At 36.5% G+C, this 23,414-nt stretch overlaps 1 pseudogene; it reads right to left on the bottom strand.

Annotated features, from left to right (window-relative positions):
* Positions 1–3,649: 3,649 nt before the first annotated feature.
* On the bottom strand, positions 3,650–21,898 carry LOC149414425 (uncharacterized; annotated as a pseudogene).
* Positions 21,899–23,414: the final 1,516 nt, after the last annotated feature.

Here is a 23,414-nt window from a genome sequence, read left to right on the forward strand (position 1 = left end):
AAGAGGGCCAAGATGCATGAAGGAGGAAAAATAGAGGCCGGCAAATAATTCCACAATTACTAAATTAATGTATTGATCAATAGATTAATCAGTAGATATTTACACCATGCAATTTGCATACGTAAAATATTTCTCATGTATAACAATAAACACATTAGGGAATACAGGTAGGTATACGAACCAAGTTTTAAGGTTATTTAGAGTAATAAAATATAAATATTGTTTTTGCAATATTATTCAATAGAATAAGCTACTTACGGTAAAAAAAACTTCCAAGTGTAACCGCAGCCTTACAATAATTATTGCTTATAATAATTTGTAATCCTTTATGCATAAACCTTACCTTATAAACATTAAGTTTTTTTTTTTTTTTTATGTGACACCTCACAAGAGTGTCCCTGCCTGTGCAGTGCACAGACAGGGGAACTATGTCACCACCCGGTTGGGCGGCGTTGTGAGGCGGAGTAAGGTAGGGGCTGTAGGAAGGGATTTGTTAATGCGGGCCTTGAAGAGGCTCGGATTATAGGAGGGAGGAAAAACAAATGCCGGTAGCTCGTTCCACATACGAGCCGACTTACACAAAAACGAGTCGTGAAAACGGCCCGTTCTCATGAAGCTAACGTCAACCGTGAACGGGTGTTCAGTTCGTGTCCGTCGAGTTTCGCGCACGTGCACCGGTGCATCAGGAATCAATGCTGCTAGCTCCTTGGAGCAGGCTCCATTGAAATACCTGTAGAACAGACACAGCATGCCTACATTGCGTCTATGCATCAGAGAAGGCAATCGGTCTGTTAACAACGGATTGTCAATCAGACGGATCGCTCTCCTTTGCACAGACTCAAGCAGGTTTATCAAGTATTTTGGGGCACCAGCCCAAAGGTGGCTCCCAAATTCAATAGTTGGGCGGACTTGAGACTTGTACAGGGTCAGCAGCTGGTCACTGTTGAAGAATCTCCTAGCCCTGTACAAGACGCCCAACTTTTTGGAGGCCTGATTTACTCGGGCTTCTATGGATCCCCGATACTTGAGCTGGTCTGATATAGTAACTCCAAGCATTTCAATGGAGTCTTTATTGGGGAGAGTGCTCCCATCAAATTGCACCAGACAGTCATTGATCTCCCTCTTTGCCGAAATCAGACACGCTTGGGTTTTTGAGACGTTGAAACTGACCAAGTTGGCCTTACCCCAGGCACGAACCATCTCTAGGTGGTGGTCAATTTTTCGCTTCAAAACTTCCCGAGCTGTTCGGACATCATAGGTAGAAGGGGGCCTGTCAAAAAGATAACCCTCGTGAACGGTGCTGTCATCAGCGTAGCAGTGAATTGGTGCACATTCAACGAGATCGTTGATGTGCAATAAAAACAGCGTCGGAGACAGCACAGATCCTTGTGGCACCCCCGCATTGATTTGGTGCGGTGAGGAAGAAGAGCCGTCAACCACGGTTTGAATTGTTCTTCCCCTCAGAAAGTCCGCAATCCAACTATGCAGGGTTGGGTGGATCCCATACGATGGTAATTTCCCGATAAGCGCCCGGTGCCAGACTCTGTCAAAGGCTTTGGAGATATCCAACCCAACGGTTTGGGTTTCACCAAAACGTTCCATGTACCGCCCAAGGGCGGATCCAGCTTTGGCGCCAGGGGGGGGTCACGTAGTCGTGGTCAAGTTTTTTTTTTTTTTTTAACACCTCGACTCCGGTGGTGGGTCTGGTTTGACCCAGTGTTTTTTAAAAAAAAGATTTTGCCTAAAATATCTCGTTTAGGCTAATTTCCTTTTGTCTATTCTTTCATCAAATATTTACCCATATTTCGACTCAAAAATGATTAAAATCGGACACGTTTTAAAAAAGTTATAAGAATAATTGTGTTTAAAAACACGCAAAAACTCATTTCTTCTCAGTTGAATTCGAGCAGCCGACGAAACAGCATATCTCTCGCTCTGTCCTTCCGTCTTTGTCTCTCACAGTCCCGCGCAGATGTTGTCAACCATTCGGGCACATTTCTAGTATTGTGATTTTTGTTTGTGACTTTGTTTTAATTTTTTTTTTCGTAGCGTACGAACGCAATGGCAAAGCAAAATTATTTATCTGATAATGAGATCAAAAAGCTACTTAACCCTTGGGACCTTCTAAGACCCAAACAGTCCCAAATGCCGTGCGCGCATTATACTCTCCTAAGACCATATTTGTCCCAGAACGACCACACATTATGAAAATGCATATATCTCTCTTCCTCTCATCTAAAAATTAATTATTTCTTTTATGTCAGAAAGAGAACGAAATAGTGCTTGTTATTGTCTTTGAAAAAATGGAAGCTTGTAGAAGGTTCGATCCGTGCAAATCAACAACGTCTCAAGGGTTAACAGTTCGAACAGTGAGATCAGTGATGATGGCGACTTGGAATTCGAAACATTAGATCCAGAATTTGAAAGTGATCCGGAAGAAATATTACTAGAGGAAATATCTGAAAGTGGAAATGGAAGTGATAATGAAGTTAGTGTAGGAAATTCGAATGAATCCGTTGCAGATCAACATTTATACGTGTCGAATTCCGGATTCCAATGGAATTTTGCGCAACCAGCCAGCTTACGTACCAGAAGCCATAACATTATTTCTTCTACCCCTGGATTGAAAAACGGTAGCCAGAACATAGTATCCATCAGAGATGCTTTTGATTTGTTTATTTCAAATGAAATGGTGGAGGAAATTATTGAAAATACGAATAAATTCTGTCAGCTCAATCCGAAAAATTCCAGCTTTCCTAACATTACGAAGACAGAAATGTATGCATTTTTTGGAGTTCTTTTGGCTTCAGGAAGAAATCACGGCCGAAAGTTAGAACTAAGCGAACTTTGGACTACCGAGGATTTATTCCGGCAGCATTTTTTCCCCTCCGCTTTATCTAGAGATCGCTTCCGCTATATTTTTAGCAATATACGTTTCGATGACATTTATTGAATGATATAATATATCGATGAATTATTTTTGTGAATTTTAGCATTTTTAATATATTTTAACTAATAAAAAACTGTTAAACTTTTTATAATTGGTAGTGCTATATAATTATTTTGCCGCTGAATTTGTAATAATAAATCCATTTGGTGTTTTGTGTATGTATATAAATTTTATTAATCGTCGAATCATTTTTGTATTTTCGTATTTAGAATATTGCTTTTATTCCTTTTTTTTAAATGAAAATTGTTAATTTAAATTTGTTATATTGAAAAATAAAAGTTTTAGTATATTTTAATGTGTGTCATTCAATGGTTTTAATTGTGACAAATAAATGTGTGAGGAAGTAAATACTCAACTTGAATTTGAATGCCATTATATAATATTTTCTAATATTTGCATAAGCAATCATCGTTTAATATGGCTATAAATTGAATTTATTTTCTCTTTACACATCTTTCTATTAGAGGTACAGCCACAAGGAAATTATCAAATACGTGATTTATTTATGGTATTTTAAATAATACACGATATTCTTGTAAATGCACACCATCGAAAATTTTAATAATTATAGAAATAAAAATGTTTGTTTCCGCTGACGAACGCTTCCTGTCCCCCTCTCCCGCGCTGCCCTCCTCATTCCCCTGACCATCGCCCGGCACCCGCATCGGCCGTCGGGGCCGTCTTCGATTCAGTCGTTGATTAGCTGTTGCGCGGGATGTCCGCGCCGCTGTATATCGACGAACCGCAAAATTTACGGAACACTAATTTCTAAAACTTTCATGTTCATACAAGAAACACAGGGGATATGTTATGAGTTAATGAGGAACTACAATAATATCATATAAAAGTAAGAATATGAACGAAAAATGCATAAAAAGCCTTTTAATTTCATCATTTCAGCCGGGTCAATCTGGACCCACCACCGCCGCATGTGTTTCATTTTCAACCTCCGGGTATTACGTGTTAAAGAAAGACAAACATTCCCGGGTTACGAATAACCCAATAATAACTCCTACCACCACCACAGAAAGCCGAAAATGCTTGCTTGTGTTGTGATGGAGGACTTAGGTCCGGTCAGTTACAGTTACAAGAAGTTATAATTTAATTTTGATAATAATATATACAAGTAAAAAGTAGGTATTGTTGGATATGGTAACATTAGGTATATCATTAAGATTGTCTTTTGCTCCGCAAGCCCGGGCGGCGTAGGCTCGTGTAATGTCAATTGTCAGCCAATACAGTACAGATTACAATTATTAATCGTGTTCTTATTTCACCACAATATAACATGGTGTCAGGTGTGTCTTCAACATAGTATTGTGTGTAGGAATCTTGCAACTTTTTGAATTTCCTTTTCCTCGTTGTAGTTATTCGCCATCATATATAAAAGAAATGATTGCTTAAAACGTAAAAGAGTCTTAGCGGATGCATTGGCAAAAGCTACAACTTTTCTCATTGTGCCAGAAGTATTGCGACAAGAAACTACTTGGGATGATCTAGCCAACGAGTTATTAAGTACATGGTTGTTGCATGGGCAACGTTTGGCGTGAATGGCTATTTTCTTCAATTCTTGCACTGCACCTTTCGTATCTGATGCCATAACCGAGCAGCTGTCAGTTCCAATACCCACACACCTAGTTAAATCTAAATTAAATTTAGTACACAGATTTTCAACAATTTTCGCCAATGCTACACCTGTCAATCGAGGCTCTATATCACCTGAATTGTTTTCTTCACGTCTAAGAGCATCGTAAGTATCACAGAAAGTCACAAAATGTTCCTTTATAATACCATTATGAAAATATCGAAATGATAGGCTCAGCTGTGAGATATGTGATATATCTGTTGTTTCATCGAACAAAATTGAAAAAAAAATGCTTCCCGCACATTCTGTAAAATGTTCTCCTGAATGATTTCTGCACAAATATCTATCAACTCATTTTGTACAGTCTTGCTGATGTACGTGGCGTTGGATTTTGAAGATTCTAAATGCTGCTGCAATGCAGTATCGCCAGAATCTATACGAAATTTTAAAAGGGCTCTAAAATTCCCTTCATCAGCTACCACGCTGTCATGGCTCAACAATTTACCATCGTCGCGATGGCCACGTAACGGTATATTTTGATGGCCACAAAATATAATAGTTTTTACGATTGGTCGCAAACGATCTCTATTTTCATTTATTTGTGTCAGTCTTTGACTATTTACTTGGTTCATTATATTAATTTCTGGCTTGTGAAAAGTCAACAAAAAGTTCTTCCCTGCTTCGACAGCTGATTCGTGGTATTTTTTTCGCTGGTGTGTTAGCAGAACACCATTTTCACCAAAGAAAATTATCAAAAGCTTTTAACGGTTCTTTTACGAGTCGATATAAGGGTGTTTTTTCTGTACACCACCTCCAGGAGCTACGGCAAACAAAGCACAGTACTTGCAGTAAAGTCCCTGGTCTTTATGCGACAAAACAAGCCAGTGAAACTTTTCAAGGTGAGACTTATTCGCATATTTTTTTGTTTGTTTTCCTTTTTTATTAACAACACAGTGCGGGAAAGTGTAATTAGGGGGAGGCTGCCAATGCTTTTCAAGCAACATAGCTTTAGTAGATGAATCATCTATATTTTTCCCTATATAACATGCAATATCTGAAGCAAACTCTGATTGAGAAAGTGAAGTCTTTATCTGATCAGAATCAGAAGTCGACGTACATAATATAGGCTGAATATCGTTAATAACAGGAGAGCATGTTTTTTCATCGTCTAAGGTTAATGTAGGCAATGTTATAGCTGTAGAAGCAAAGCAAGAAGCAGAAGCATCGGCAGTACAATTATTATCCTCTGTAGTTGTTGTAGGTAAATTTTTCGAGTGAGCAATCTCAAGCCTTGGTTTCTTTGTGAAAAATGAATCTATTTTTTTAAATGAACTGCCACCTATATTACGTTTTAACCCACCACCACCATCTCCTTTTCCCTTGGAGTCACCCTGCAAGCAAAACCATGCAAATTTCACACCCCACAACAGACAACAGACTTTTGTAAATACATATTAATTATAAGTACCTACGCTACGTAAAACACCCAGACTCAAGCCAAAACAAATGTTCATTCCGTAAATATTAGCCATGCAGGTACGGACGGGGCTTGAACCCGCGATTCATTGTGTGAATTTATCTAAGATTTTAGGTTAGGTTAGTTAGGTTAGTAAGCTTAGGCTCTTCAAACTCCCTCTTCCAAAAAAAATAATTAAGTAGGTACATAAGTCACACTCTTTCAGTAAGTAGGTAGGTACCTACTTATCTACCCACGAGGTACTTTAAGACTGGGGTTATACTCGCAATTAAAATTTACGGATTACATAATATTTTGAATTTTGACAGGTCACTCACAGCTCACAGGAGCGTTTACATATGCATCCGACTTGTGGTAATTAATGATCACGGAAGTTGTTCGGAGGTTCGACCTGTGCCTGTGTAAATGCTCATGCGACCGTTTATATCAATCTGTAAATTTATTTACGGTAAGATGGCTTCCTTTCAACAACGACCTGCTACTGTCAAATTTACTCGATTTTGTTAAGAAAGACAAAAAGGCCCAAATAAAGTGTTGAAATAGATTTTGGCTTTAATTAAACAATTATCTATGCGCTTTTGTTCCGTCAAAGGCGACAATTAATTTCGTTTTATCCGAATGACAGCTACCTACCTGACATCTGCTGACGGCAACCGGCTTCGTATTCAAAATTTCAAATACGTAAATGTTAAAAACAGAAACATTAGGATTAGAAAGGATTGGACCGATAATAGGCCACATGCATCACATTTAAAAAAAAAATCCGGTTTAGGCAAATATTCTAAGACGTTCCGTATTTTTTTTAATCGTATTTTTGAAACCTGGTGATTTTTTTAAAATTTCAACTCGAAAAATCAGACCATTTTTTATAAACCGGAAAGACGGGACATAATTTTATATGTGCAAAAAAACGGTAATTAACTAGTCGAAAGTCATTTAAAAAAGAACGTTTTCCACACGAATGTCACAAAAATGGCATGAAATTGTACGGAGTTCTGTTCATAACATCTGTCAAAACACCGCCATCTTGAGCAAAAAGCATAAATATACCAAACCACCTACTCATGCAATAAGTCAAATCAAAGGTTAAGTGGTTAAGTTCGCAGAGAACAAACAATAAATCTAGTGAACGTTAAACGTCAAATTCAAAAATTCGCCGGATATCAAAGTGTTGCCGTATAAAAAAATAATCAGTGTGGAATTTTACAAAATTAAGGGAACATAATCGGAGACGGAACATTTTCATGTAAATCATTCAAAATCCATCATTAAAAATAATACTATGCATTTCTAAAAAAAATTACTAACGTTTTCGTAATCTTAGTAAAAAAATCTATCCACACTTTTAGCCTTCATTTTAATTGATTCTGAAGAATTTGTTACAAATATTAAAAATGTGTCCACTTCCGAAGTTATTAATTCATCATCTAGAAAAATAAAATCTGGTACTTACCGCTAAGTCCGCTAACTTTATAGTTATACACGGGTTATAAAGTTTTAAAATCGTTGAACGTAAAATATATTAATTGTAAGGTATTGTTTTATTAATCTAAAATATAAATAATTTGCATCCCTCGTGCGGCATAATTTTATTTTTTTTAAATTCAATTATAATTTCGCCGAAATAAATTAAAATGTTAGCCTTGGGCAAAACCTCGATGAACGAGGTTGTGTCTCGCCTTAAGAATTGCTTTAGGAAGTATAGGAAGGCTGGTAATTCGCGCGGGCGCGTTAGACCTGTCCAGACCTGTCAAAAAACTTCCGAAAGAATAAGTTCTGTAACTTACTAAAATTACGTTAAGTGACTTTTGGTGTCGTTTACATTGGGAATTTGGCCAAACTCGCCTTCAAGAGCGATTTACAGGAAAAAAACTTACGAGTCTAACCCCAGCCTTAGAACATTAACAAATAACATTTGAGTTTAAACACACATACACTGGCATAATGAAGAAACTGATTAGATTACTTACCATTTCTTGTAATGAATTGAATTTGCAGCAACAATTTTTAAGAACACTATTACTTATATTGGAACTTATTTTTTTTAACTTAGTAAACAAATAAAAGTAAACACTTTATTAATAAAGTTTAGTCGTTCCGATTGAGGTTAGGTTTTGCTAGACGCTAGACGTTAGTCGAAACAAAGCGCGCGCAAGCGTCACACGTGGTTACACGAAATGTGTCATAATAATATGAAAGGTGGCGGCCGAAGCGCGCGCCGGTGGCGGTGCGCGGTGACGCGGTAACATTCGAATTTTCGATGCGTTCGTTCCCGAATAATGCGTTTGCCGTCAAACAAAGTATTATATTAAATTAATTAAATATTGAAAGTACTTAAATAAAATTTATATTGTGACAAAAAATATATAAAAACATTATGTTTAACAATTTTAATTAGTGGTCCACCTAGGTCCTGGATGGGCCCAGGACCAAGGTAGTCATGACCCCCCCTGGGCTGGGGGACCATCATGACCACCGTGACCCCCCCCCTGGATCCGCCACTGGTACCGCCCCCAAATATGCGTTACATATCCGAGTAGATCGCCACACGATCGGTTTCGACGAAATCCATATTGCCGATCGCTTAGGATATTGTTATTCTCGAGATATGTGAGCAATTTGTTGTTAACCACCCTTTCTAATACCTTCGAGAGTATGGAAGTGATGGCTATGGGGCGGTAGTTAGAAGGGTCGTAACGGTCCCCCTTTTTCGGGATTGGGTGGACGATTGCCTTTTTCCAAAGATCAGGCACCTTTCCACCTTTGAGAGAGAGCCTAAATAATTTCGCGAGCACTGGAGTCATTTCTGCAGAACACCTCTTGAGGACTAAGGCAGGTATTCCGTCCGGCCCACTGGCTTTGTCGACTTTCAGCTCGTTCAAGACTCGGAGAACCTCTCTGTTCCGGATCTTCGGTTCCTCCATTTGAAAACCGCAGTGCGGAATGGAAGGGGGAGTCTCTCCGTTATCTTGAAGAGTTGAGTTTTCCGCGAAAATTTTGCCTAATAATTCAGCTTTCTCGCGGGCCGAGTTAGCCAGCCGACCATCAGGCTTGGTCAGAGGTGGGAAAGTGGTTCTGCAGAAATTTCTTCCGATCGAGCTAGCGAGTGACCAGAAAGCACGGCTACCCGTGGGGCAGTCAGCCAGCTTTTTCGCAATTCTCTGGTCGTGATCGCTCTAAGCTCTATTTAGAACTCTCTTACAATCCCTTGCCCGTTTTCGGTATTCCGAAAGGTTATTCATGGAGCTAATCTTCCGGAGTGCATTAAAAGCCGTATTTTTGAGTCTGACAGCATCAGCACAGCGATGGTCAAACCACGGTTTTGTGCCCGCTCCAGAGGATTTGACGGAGAAGGGAATGTAGCAATCCATTGCTGATGTGATTACTTCTTCTACCTCGCGTGCACAAATTGATGGGTCCTCGGAGCTAAAGCAAACAGTACTCCAAGGAAAGGCGCCGAAGAAAGACCGCATGCCGTCCCATTTTGCTGCCCTGTAGTGCCATACCTTCCTCTTTACATGTTTGTCGGGTTGACGGTTCATGGAGGATGGGACAGAGGTGGTAATCAGGCAGTGGTCAGAGGATCCTAAGGGCGCTGTCACCTCCACTCTGTACCCGAGTGGCTCACTAGTGAGAAACAAATCGAGTAGGTTGGCTCGATGTGATGGGATATCTGGTATTCTGGTCGGAGATTCTACGAGTTGGCTTAGTCCATGGATAAGGGCAAAGGATTCCGCAGATCTACCGGCAGAGTTTGTTGGGCCCGAGAACTTCAGCCATTGTTCATTATGAACATTGAAGTCCCCCAGGATTACAAACTCGGCCGATGGGTAACGGGGCAAGAGAATATCTACAGTGTCACTCAAGTATTTAAACAACTCAACAGTGTCTGATTCGGCAAGGTTTGGTGAGCGATATAGGCACGCATAAATTCTCATCATACCGGTGAGATCCACACGTACCCATAACACTTCGTGTTTTGCGCTCTCGATATTTGCGAGACGAGCGCAGCTGATGTCAGCACGGCTGTAAAGGCAGACACCTCCTTTGGGCCTGAAAAGGCTTTCCAGATGATATCCTGGGCAGTTTAGATAGGAGGTATCTGGGGGCTCGGCAATCTGTGTTTCCGTAAGGAAGAGGAGATGGGGATTTTGTGAGAGAAGGTGGTGGTGGATGGGAGTTAGGTTGGTGTGCAGACCGCGAATGTTAGCGAAATTCACCTTCATCCTCGGTCCACACTGAGGACTCCTACTGTTCGCTGTCGCTGAGTTTATATTAATTTGTTGTGAGTTCATAGTTTTTAAGTTTGTTTTATTTGTTTGAGGGATTTAGGATGGGTTGGGAAGGATTAGGTTAAAAAGGTTGGGTGGGGAGTTGGAGAGTGGAGCAACTGGATACACCAAATGTAAGGTATGTTCTTCTGACTGCGGTTCTAGGCAATGGGCAGGAGAGTCCGGCTGTGGAGGTCGCCCAGTGCGCCCCAAACGCTAGATGCTGGGTCCTCACCGGTCACGAACCGGCACAACATCAGCGGCAGGGTTTTTTCGCTGGCTGATGGGGCAGCCCACCCTTGGTCGTGAGCCCAAGGGTCGGGCCCCTGTACTATCCAGCGGCCCGGACAGCGATAACCGGTTTACTGGATCTCCCTCAACCGGCCTCTCCCAGCCCGGCCCGCCCCGCAGTGAGTAGGCCGACCCATTCATCAGTGTGATCCAGAACGCACAACCCTCCATGAGCCCGGGCACCCCTGCTAAGTCACCAAACGTAGCGAACCACTTCAGGTGACCTGTGGCAGAGGTGTTGGTAACCCAGAGTATGGTTCCCGGGGCGGCGGTACCCATTGACCACCTCCCAAATTAAATAGTTAAGTTAAGTTAATTCAAAAGAAAATTAATAACCTCTCCGTTTGCTGTCTTATTTTAATTTTTGTTTGTTGTATTTTTTATCTAATATAGTTTTATTTATATTATTACTAAATTTATTTTGTTTTAAAACTTTCTGTGATGTTTAAATTGTACTACCTACATGTAAAAAAAAAATTTAAAAAGCACGATTAACCATGGTTTACCGAGATTAACCAAGGTCAACCATGGGGCAGGACCACAATGATATAGCCCAGGAGACACGCTTGTACACCCACTTCCAGTTATATTATTTTGTTCTTCTACTTTTTACGTCTATCAGTACATTTTTTAATTGAATACCACACAAGAGTCTCAATCGCTCCCGTCTGGAGTCAGTGAGACTATGGCCTATCCCCAATGAACTCACAACTGAAGGTAGGTGAGGGGAATGAGACGAGGAAGAGGAAGGTGGGGAAGTACCAAGATATTCAGTTCTGGTCACCAAACACGGCTAAAGCCATTCCAAGCTAGCTTAATATTCTGAATAGTGGTGTTACACCAGGGCGATACTGAGAGTATCTTGCACTATGGAACGTGCCGCAAGTATACTATATATTATATTTAATTAAATTGTGAAATAACACCAAATAATCAAATAAAATTTATTTGCACATGCCGGAATTTGAACCCGCGTTCTTCGGATTGCTTGTCGAGAGCCTTACCCCTCGACCACGGAGGCCTTCGAAGTAATAATGAAAAAATCTGGTCATGAAAAAAAAACATTCATAGACCTTTTACCATTATTTGTCCAAACTTGGAGTTTTTTCTACAAAATTGGCCCGTCTATATTGAGCTATATAAAGTAAATGCTGCTTCGATCAGCAAAATTATATTATGAGATTCATCTGTCGTCTTGATCGGTGAATTCAAAAGGATAACAATCAAATAACTTTTTTTTTACAAATCGTTTATTAAAAAGTTGACTTGGTTAAATATACACACGAGGTAGGTAACAAAAACAATATAAAAAGGACACTCGTGGTGAATTAGTTGACCTATGAATAAATACAAATACAATTAACGTAACACTTTTCGTGTTACGTTAAGTCAATAAAGTAGCAATCAATAAAGTAACACTTTTAATAAAATCTTCTATTAAAAATAATTATAGTAGGTAAGTGTACAGAACAATTTAAAAAAACATATTAAAAACCCTCGTGCGATTTGTGGTCGGTTTGGTCATTCGATTTACGGTGCTACATCTATAAATTGGCGAACAAGGAGGGGGCTGCCATCTAAGACATAACGTTAGTAGGTGTGCGTTATTTCATGTTTACTCCACCGCCAACTTATACTTAAAGCACTGTTATTAAAATTATTCGTCAATATATTAATATGAAAACATATGAACTGCTTACTGCGATTTAAGCCAATGAATCCACCTAGATTTCCCCGTTTATCCTATATTTTCAGGTTCTATAAGTACTAAGTAGTACTACTAAGATGTTTTGCAAACACGCCATATTTGTATGCAAAAAAATTCTGGAGTGTTTAAAACAAATTTATAAATTAAATAAACATACCAAGTACTGCTTATTTAAACAAACATCTGACACCTTGATTAAGAATAGGTAGATAAAACAATTAAAAAAATAGATTTAATAAAAAAACTCTTCACTCGTAAAGAATAAAAATATGACGTATGAAAACATCTAACATGTGACACTTTTAATAAAACTTCGCCAAAATATAATTATTACGACAGGAAATTATCAACAGAGGTTCTAAGGAAATATAAATTTCGTAGGATCTTAAAACTACATTACAAATTCAAGAAAGTGACATGAACAATATTGACATATTTTTTTTCGGCAAAGGCAATATAAATTGGGATATTTTATAACGGTTAGGATAGTTAGGCCTCAATTAGCACTGTAGCACTTGAAAATAAGCACCCTTGCAAATATTATTAGTAAGGTTCGAGTAGGGGTCATAAAGACTGACAGCAAGCAAGAGAGGGCTTTATTGCTCTCCGAACTTCAAATGGACAATGAGGTAGTTAGTATAACTTGTCGGTGAATGCGTTCAAACACAACACTCAAATAAAATTTTACAAGGTAACATTACTTTAAAAAATTATTTTATTTCAGAGATCGTACTTTATTTGTGCACATGTGAGGGAATAATATAATGTTTTATGCTATGTAATTTTCAAAACAGAAATTCCGGGAAAGTATATCTTTTGACTAAATAAATTGGTGTAGGAAATGTCGCATTCTGGAAGCAAAAAGGTCCATTAAAAATAAATAGGTAGACATCTAAAACATTTAAAAAATATATATGTACATATCACTCATAATGATTAAGATGTTGACTTATGAATACATGTGACACTTTTATTATAACAAAAATATTAATATTATAATAGGCAAGTACATATCAAAAACAACTCAAATAACTCATAACTCGTGACGGCAAAGAGTCGTTTCAGACTTAGCTATAAGTATAGTGGGATGACCTATTTTAGTAGCCATTTTAGTGATCTTCTCATTGGGAATATATGGCGAGTGATATACTGAAATAGGCCATCTACTATATTTATAACTAAGTCTGAAACGCTCACACATTTACAAACATGAACGCGCGCATACAAATTACTGCCTTTTTAAACAAACATCTTGTAAGTTGATTAAAAATAGGTAGGTATCAAAAACCTTTAAAACATATAAGTAAAAAAAAACTTATCACTCATATTGAATGAGAAATGATCTATAAAAAACATGTAACACTTTAAAAAAATATATGTTGCAAGTAATGTCAAAAACAAATAAAAAAATCTTATTACTCGAATCATGACGAATACAAATCACTTATCAAAAATAAAGCATGTAATTAAATTAGGTTCATCCCTAAATATGTGTGCTTACTAATTACTTAGTAGGTATCTAAAATAATTAAAATGAAATACTTATCACTCACCCTTAATTCACAGTGAATAAGATGGCATACAAAAACATGTACTTATTACGTTTAAAAGCCAATTAAAAAAATGATAGTATATACCTATTTACGTAGGTATCTGAAACAATTAATATTTTAAAAAACGTACGTGCCACACGACTTTTAATGAACACTTCATTTTTTGGAATATGCGTTTTGTATGAACACTTTTATCTTTAACCATTCTTTATTAGACAATAGGTCTGGATACTGCTCCTTCAAGGTTTCACACTCGTGTTTTTTTGGTGGAATACGTTCTTGGATGTGTGTTCTAAAAAATTGCAAAACAATTTTCTTTTGTTCAGGAGTCCACGGCACTAAATTACGTTTTTTTATATGTTTTCTCGCGACTTTCTGATTAGGATTTAACAAAATTTTATGTGGTTGTGATGCATTTGATGTGGTCGGTTCTGGTTCACCGTCAGCTTCGTATTCAATAACTTCTTCAATATCTACATTTTCGCCGACGACCTCATCATCTAAATTAAGATTGATCTCATCAAGACTTTTACCCTTGTAGGCATCTGCCTTGCCATCTTCCATCAGGATGAGCAATTTTGAGATCTTAGCTGTCTGAAAAATGTCATCGGGCAATCGGTAAGACTTCCTGTGGATTCCACTAGTATGGCCCATAAAGTTAGCGAGCTGTTCAATGTCATTATCGCTCATATTGAAAATTTGCGTTAAAGTTGCCAGATGTTTTCTCAGCCTGATTGAGGAAATTGCCTTTGGGTTCTTAGCCCCACAGAGTTTGGCATGTTTCTCTATTACTTTGTAACCACAAATCGTAGTATTACAATTCGGTTTGGCAAATAGAAACAGATTGTTTTCCTCAACATATTTATATCTTAGCTCGTTCAAAATAATAATGTCATTTTGAACATCAGACGAAAATAAAACGGGAACTCCTCTTCCTCTTTCCCACGGATCACGACGCGTTTGAAGGTTTTGATCAGAATTTTCTCAGTTACAGAAGTAACTCTGTCAAACTCTTCGTATTTGTTCTGACAACTTTCGGCACTCATATAAGTATCCAAGAGCAGACGTTGCAGTTCTCCTGGACGACGTTGGTTTAACAGCAGAACTCGACAATATATTGTTTCCAACAAATCTATAAACGCCATAACATCATATTCGATTTCAAACAATTTAACAGTTGCTTTTTTCGCGGTTTTGCAAAGATGGTCTTTCAGTAACTTAAGGTCACTCGCAAGAGGAACTATGGTTATTTTATTCCACTTCCTCAAATTCAGATAATCTGCTGCCTGAGAAGAGACGTCAAACTTCCAATTAGCTTCAATGATTTGAATCAAAGTTTTCAGATCAGCTTCAATGTTAGCAGTCTCAATTCCTCTTTGCAATTTTAATGTTTGCATAATTTCTAAATTGCAACATTGCTTTATAGACGTGCTAATATTCATTGCAAAAGTCGGGCTCAAGTATTTTTCTTCCTTTTCATCGTATTTTGAACAGTTTTTTGTGGCATTCACTATCACATCATAACACTGGGGTTTTAATGCATGGGACAAATCTGTTATGCTCGGTTCGATTTTTTTAATTTCGAGAAGTAGTTTTCCGAGTTCTCTCATTTTCCGAGAAACCACGTTAATGAAGTGTTTTTCACGGTGAATTTTTAAATACTGCGAGCCAAAAGCGCAAATCCAGCTGTCTTTTTTAGAAATGAGAGATATCCGATCTGCTCTCATACGAGGAAAAACCAATTCTTTTAGTTTGGGATCAATTTTTAAATTTCTTATTAAAAGATTTTGAGCCTCGGCCTGGGTAAACTTATGGTCACTTTTGTCGCATACTTTTCGATGTTTCCACAGTTGTTTCCTCGAATAGAATCCCAAGCATTTGGGGCACGGCAAATAATCAATAGATGAGGAATGCTGTTTTTTTTTCATGGGTTTCGTGCATTCTTGGGAATTTTGTACAAAATTTCCCTTTTTACGCAATCCGGTAAGTAGAACTTTTCTTTCCTTGCTATGTTTTTGTGTTGATAGGATTTTTTGAACTTCACATTCTATCTCGTGGTTTCTGAAAACATGCCTTGAAAAATTATTTACATTCTTTTCACAATAAAAACAGAAGTCTGGCAGTCGAATTCTTTTTTTCGTTATTTCTTTATCATTTTTCTTCTTTGATTTGGTCAATACGTCGACGTTTTGTGGGAACGATGTACATGGAGCAGTGTCCGAAGAAATGTTTTCAATATTATTATAATTAATTGGCGAGCTAGCTCTTGTCTCACACATCCCGCTGTCTGGAACCTTTGAAATGTGTGTAGATTTTGGTATAAAATCATTAACGCTGTTGTCAATAGTCGTATCCCCATCATCACCGCCAGAAGTGAACTCCTGTAAATAAGAATTTACATTTTAGACAATTCAGTCAAATAGTTAAATTGTATTTGACCATAAAAAAAGATTGAAAATAAGTATTATTAATGAAGGCACATACCTCAGAGTATCTGGTTTCTTCGTCAGAGGGCTGGTATGACTCCGAAGAATCTTGGTATGGCTAAAATAGAAAACCGCGATAAGTATTTACACATTTACAGAAAATAACATATTATCGTATCTTGGTTTACATCAAACCATAAAAAAATATTAACATTTATTATTCGGTAGTAAGTGTGGTTTGTAAGTATATTTACCTCATTTACTAAAGAGTGTTCTTCAGTTGTGAAGCTTCCATCTTCGTAATTATTTGCAGTTTCTGGTTCTAAAATTAAAACAAAAAAGTTAATGGCCCCATCGAGAGTAAATGACATAAATATTTTTTAATGTAGTTGTAACTTGGTGGTAAATCATTATATTAAATAATATTACTTTGTTAACCACTTCTTAATCATTATTGCCAATCGATTTCAGAAACATCGTTCCTTCTTCAGGGCAAAGTAAAAATATAAATTACAAATTCCAAAATAAAAAATTCCAATATCCTAGATACCACCCGTGTAAATACCATCCGTTCACCTATTATTATTTTTTTTTCAAAATGTCAAAATATAAAATGCATGTTTACTTTGCCCTGAAGAAGGAACGGTGTTTCTGAAACCGGTTGGTGACCCAAAGTAATATTATTTAATATATAAATAATATAAAATTTGTAAGCCTACATTATGATTTTATATAGGTACCGTTCATGTGATAATTGGTTATCATTAGAGAGCAGAAAAATTGCAATCTGCATAGTTTGGCATTTTTCGTCCATTTTTTTTTCTTAAATTAGCATTTTTTACAGTATTAGTGCGACTTTTGCTTTTATATTTCCGACATATATTCTCCATACACTCCTTACTTCGTTCATTCGCTCTACATGTCCTAACCATCTGAGCGTATCTATAAGGCTCAGTTGCATCGAAAATAGTTAAAGTTACTTTTTAGTTAAGGTTAAATAAAAGTAACTTTTTTTATCATTTCTTGCTTAAATGGGTTGTTTCAACTTCGTTTAAATAAAAGTTAACTAAATTGTTACAAAATAGTTACTTTTATTTAACCCAGCGATGTTGAGAGTTTAAAGTTAGATTTTGGTCAATTTTAGTTCAGCTGTCATCCGTCACCATCTTTCAAGGAACGAAATATCGTTTGAAGAGAAAATAGTTGAAAAAATGTCCGACAATCCGGGTTTTGATAATCTGTGGGAATTCAAAAAGTGGGTAATATTTAATCCGCTGTATCTTGGGTGAAGAACAATGAAGAGTAAAATGGAAAACATTGCACGTGCATGTTCATATTTTGTGCAGAGATGAAAATGAGATATTTTAAAGTAAATGCAAGCTTTTCAAAATATGTTTTTTTGTATTAACAATAAAAAAAAAAATTCTAAAAGGCTAAACAAAACACGTTTTACACGATAGAACACAATTTAAATTCAGTTTTTGGTTTATGATTCTTAGTCCATAAGCGTTATAATTTTTCGTTGCTAATTTGTAAATAGAAAAATAAAAGATCAAAGAAAAGCTTGATGTGTATTTCATAATACTATCAGGGTAGAATAAAAAGACTACTTGAGATAAAAATACCAAATAAAAATTAAATTAATATGTAAAATGAAATGATTGATATTAGGCAATCATAAAAATAAACATTTCTTTAATACACGGTAACAAAAAGTTAAGAATTATACTTAATCTCTTAAGAATTGTACCAAAGATTGTAAATATAAATTTTGGTTTCGGATTATTCCCTATTATTATTAAGGTCATTAAAAATGGTCCGAAATTTCGCCAAAATCAGGAAGTATCCTATAGAATATGTGGGAAATAGAAAAAAGAAACAATTTAATCCACGAACCGATCATTTTCTGTGGGAAGAGTTGGATTTTATCGCCAGATTTCGGATGTCGAAAAGTATGGTTAGGCAATTAACATCACTCATTGCTAATGACATCACAACGTCTACAAACAAGTAGGTTTATTTAAACTAATGTATCTAATAAGTTCTATTGATAATATACTAGCATAGTTATATTGTATGTAACTGACAAAATACATTTTTTTGTCATTTCAGAAATCATGCTGTTTGTGCTGTGGACCAGGTTCTAATAACATTGCATTTTTATGCAACAGGAACGATGCAAAGATGCACAGGAGACATCTCTGGGGTGCATAAAAGTACTGTCTCGCGTGTAGTAGACAGGGTTAGCAGAGCAATAGCCCGCCTTCGGTCACAATATATTTTATTTCCTCAAACAGAGAATGAAATTCAGCAGTGTGCCAACGAGTTCTACAGCATTGCTCGATTTCCCAACACAATTGGTGCCATCGACTGCACCCATATAGGAATTCTCTCTCCTGGAGGGAACAATGCTGAGTATTACCGTAATCGAAAAGATTACTTTTCATACAACGTGCAAGCAATAGTGGATGCCAACTGCAAAATAACCAACATTGTGGCAAGATGGCCAGGTTCTACACATGACAGCACCATTTTTAACAATTCCAGAATTAAAGGAAAACTGGAAGATGGGCTCTATGGAGCCAGACACCTAGTTGGCGATCGTGGTTATGCGGTAAAACCGTATTTATTAACCCCACTGGCAAATCCTGTTTCTGACGCTGAACTTTTGTACAATGAAAGCCAAATCAGGACAAGAAATGTTGTAGAAAGGACTTTCGGGATATGGAAAAGGCGTTTTCCTGCAGTAGGAATGAAATTGAGAATCGATGCCACAAGAGTGGAAGCCGTGATTGTAGCCACAGCGGTGTTGCACAACATATACACTAACAACAATGTCACAGAGCCACCAGACTTTGTCACCATTCTCCAAGAAATTGACGGAGGACATTTTCCTGAAAATGTTGGACAGGGTAATAATGACATACGACAAAATCTTGTCAACAGTTATTTTGCTCATTTATTGTAATTTTTTGTATAAAATAATGTATTAATTAACTTAAAAATAAAAAAAGATTTACAAATAATAATAGAAAGAAAGAAAATAAATGTTTTAATCTATTGTAACGGGAAATCATTCTCCTTTCGGTTTTCCTCTTTGAATTTTTTTACTTCTAACTCGTGTATATGTTTCATGTGTTCAATTTTCAATTCAAAAATAGCTTCACGATGCCTGTCTTCATGTTTCATCTGTTTAATTTTTAATTCAAAAATAGCTTCACGATGCCTGTATTCCTGTTCGTGAAGAATTTTTTTGTGCTCGAGGTCTAAATCTGTAGACAAATCTACAGATTTTTTTTGTGCATCCGCCAACTCCATGAAATTTCTGCGGACATCGTTTGGCGTGGATAATTTTCTTTTTCTTGATAGGCCTAAAAAAATATTACATTACATTAAAAACGTTAGATAGTAAGTACCTACTACCTTTCTAAATAATTTGTCTAAACTACCCAGTTTAGACAAATTTACTGAAACATTTAGTGAGATGCTGTTAAGATAATAAGATTCTATAATACTTAAGGCACAACTAATCAATAATAGAATATGGAATAATTGCTTGGGGAGGAGCAACAAACGCAGCTATCGCTCAAATAGAAATCGCACAGAAAACGATATTAAAAGTAATACTCAAAAAACATAAACTAACCGACACAGACCAAATATTTAAAAGCTGTGACGTACTTGATATACGCCAATTATATGTTAAAACACTACTAAACTACATTTTCGACCAAAAAAACAAACCCCAACAAACACAAAATATCACTAATAGACCGGTCAGACAAGCGTACAAAGAAAACATAAAAACTCCGACGGTAAACACTACCTTTGGACAAAGACACCATAAATACCACGCTACTAAAGCATTCAACAGTCTTCCACTTGAAACAAAAATTGAGGAAAATAAAAATAAATTCAAACACTAAATAAAAAATGGATTAAAGAACAAAAAGACAATATTACCAAAATACTATAACATAAAAGAATAAAACATATACACGCAACACAAAAAAAAAATATATAAAACACGCAACACGCACAAACACATATATCATTATAAATGCCGATTTACATTCTCTTTTGATATTTTTCTTTTAGTGTTATAATTATATTTTAATTTTTAATCTTTATTTTTTATTTTAAATTTATCTTTATTTTAATGTTGTTTTTCTTTAATTTTTTTTAAATGTATAAATTCTTAAATTATAAAATGGGGGCCTCAGCACGGGTAAACAACCCAGTGAGGCCAACATTACTAAATTGAAATATGAAATATTGTAAAAAAAATGTATCAACAATAAAAAAAAAATAAAAAAAAACTCACTTTTCAGGGATGGTGTTATTGGTAAGCGTTTAGTCGCTACACCTTGATACTCCGATGCACAAGGGAGTGGGGGATCTTCCACTGCCACCTATAAAGACATCATTATTCCATGTTATTGTGGGAAGAATAATTGGCTAACAGTTGGGGGACAAGTTCCATACTCATAGCGGGTAAATGAGTTCTCCCTTTTCAACACGTATTGTGCTTATGGAAAAGTTTTACCAGACGAGAGATCTGGGGTCGAGTCCCAGTTGCAACCGCTATCTTTTATTTTTTCTGTGTCATGTACATTTTCATATTTTAATTTAGATTATTATTATTATCTTCTTCAATGATATATTACATTGATGAGAATAACCTTCAAAAGTTAAAAAGAGAGTTTTCTTATAAAAAAAGTAGAATCAATTTTATTTGTACTTTTGTATGTAATTGTGGTGTCATTTCTCAATCAAATGCCACAATTAACTGTTATACTCTATTTTTTTTATTATTTCTTAATTAACAATGATTTTATAATATTTAATCAGTGTTTAGGGTATATTTATACCGTTGATATTAAATAAATAAATAAATTGTAAAAAATATTAACGTCTTTCTTACAAATTCCATCAAAAATGGTGTCTGAACATCCACTTCTTCCACAGTTGGGTCTTCCGGTGTCTTGGGTCTTATGTGCAGAATCGTGGCGCACGGCAGAATTTCAGCAGCTTAAAACAGAATGTTGGATTTGGTTTCGTAACATATTTTGTCATAAATAAATGATTATTCGCAATCCATAACTGTGAATGAAAGTAACGATGTTTGGAATGCTAATCATACAGTGGATAGTATATAGAACTTACTTATGGAAGCATCGTCATCAAATTCAGAGTTGATCCCTTCCATGGATATTTGCATGGCACCTTGCATCCACGTTGCATTATCGCTGAGCTTGGATGGTGGTGGACCACCCCCAGTCTTTCGGCGTTCTTTTGTGAATTGTGAAGATTCCTGGAAAAAACACTAACTCATCATTTCAATTTTGAAACAATCCATGACTTCGCAATGTGTGACAATCTACAAACCTTTCTGGCAGACTTTTTCAAGTTTTCAAACTTGTTTCTAAGCTGTTTAGTGGATCTATAACGGTTTGCGGGACAGGAGGCGTTATATTTGGTTGTCAATAGTTCCCATGTCTGGTCCTTCTCTTTGACATGCACAGCATCGCTTTTTTTATTCAAAAGAATATTCTTGTGGGCCTCCACGAGCTCTCTCAGCAAAATGACATCTTCGGCGCTAAAGTTTGAAGATCTCTCTCTGAAAGTAAAGTTCATCGTATTGAGAAGAAAATAATATAACAAGTCGAATAAAATACACATACGACAATAATAAAACCTACTTACTTTGTGATTGTTTCCATTTTTATTATGTTTAACTGAGCTGCGAAATAACCTCAAAACTTCGTAAACGTCAAAGATGCGTCAAAGACAATGATAAAGCGCGTTGAACTGCAGTGTTGACATGCGTAAAAATAATTATGTCTTTATTTTTATTAACAAACATCAAATACAAGGAAAATTCGAAGCCATTTCGATGGCAACACTGGTAACTTTAAACTAACTATTTTAATGTTGGTGCAACTCAATTTTGTTGAATTTTAGCTTAACTTTAGTTAGGGCTTAAACTCAGTTTAAATATTTAACTTTAAACCTTACTTTAATTATTTTCGATGCAATTGGCCCTCTGGCGGCCAAAATGTGGATTGATTTTGCATTTAGAACAAAGGTGGTTGGCTTTGGCCATAGATTCTTGTAAGTTACAACAGACCAGACATGATCTAGTCTGCATAAAAGGGAAAATTTATATAAAAAAACCCAATTCTGTTACGATGAATATAATTAGTGAAGATAAGAAACTCTAGTTACAGATTTATATAACACAGAGGTTATTGTCTGATGGGGCGGGTAAAATTACTCTTTTATGACTGTATAGAAACAAGTCAGCTTCGTAATAAATGTTTTCTGTGATATATTTATTAACTAAGCTCTAGCGCATTCTCTCTGTCAACATTATTGTTTTCCGAGGCGTGTACGCTTGTTCAATAATTGAAATGGCAACACTGAGGTGTCATTTTAATTTAAATTTTTTAATCTTAATTCTGTATAGTGATGGGAATGATCGAAATATTTATATAATCGATTTTTTTTAACCGAAACATCGAAAGAATCGAATGATCCATTCGAATGAATCGCTCGGAGTGCGGGAGCAATAGCTACGGACAGGGGCAAAAAATTTTCCGTCGGGGGGGGGGGTAGGATTCGAAAATAGAAACTCGAATATCAAGACTATTCCTATCGTAAAAAAAATTGTTTGCATATTCCGGTTGTAATTTATTTTCATTAGTATGGCAATATTTTTGGTAAGCAGGTACTAGCGAAATTTCAATCACTAATTTTCATTCCTGGCAATGATTCCCTTGTTGTCTGCTAGCAACATTAGTATTATTCCTGTTAGCCACGAATTTCAAATATGTATGCATATATTATGCAATTAACACGTAATACCCGGAGGTTGAAAATGAAACACATGCGGCGGTGGTGAGTCCAGATTGACCCGGCTGAAATGATGAAATTAAAAGGCTTTTTATGCATTTTTCGTTCACATTCTTACTTTTATATGATATTATTGTAGTTCCTCATTAACTCATAACATATCCCCTGTGTTTCTTGTGTGAAGATGGAAGTTTTAGAAATTAGTATTCCGTAAATTTTGCGGTTCGTCGATATACAGCGGCGCGGACATCCCGCGCAACAGCTAATCAACGACTGAATCGACGACGGCCCCGACGCA

Source organism: Hesperophylax consimilis, chromosome 20, assembly GCF_061612785.1.
Source record: "Hesperophylax consimilis isolate HC1 chromosome 20, BYU_Hcon_1.0, whole genome shotgun sequence".
Lineage (NCBI taxonomy): Eukaryota > Metazoa > Arthropoda > Insecta > Trichoptera > Limnephilidae > Hesperophylax > Hesperophylax consimilis.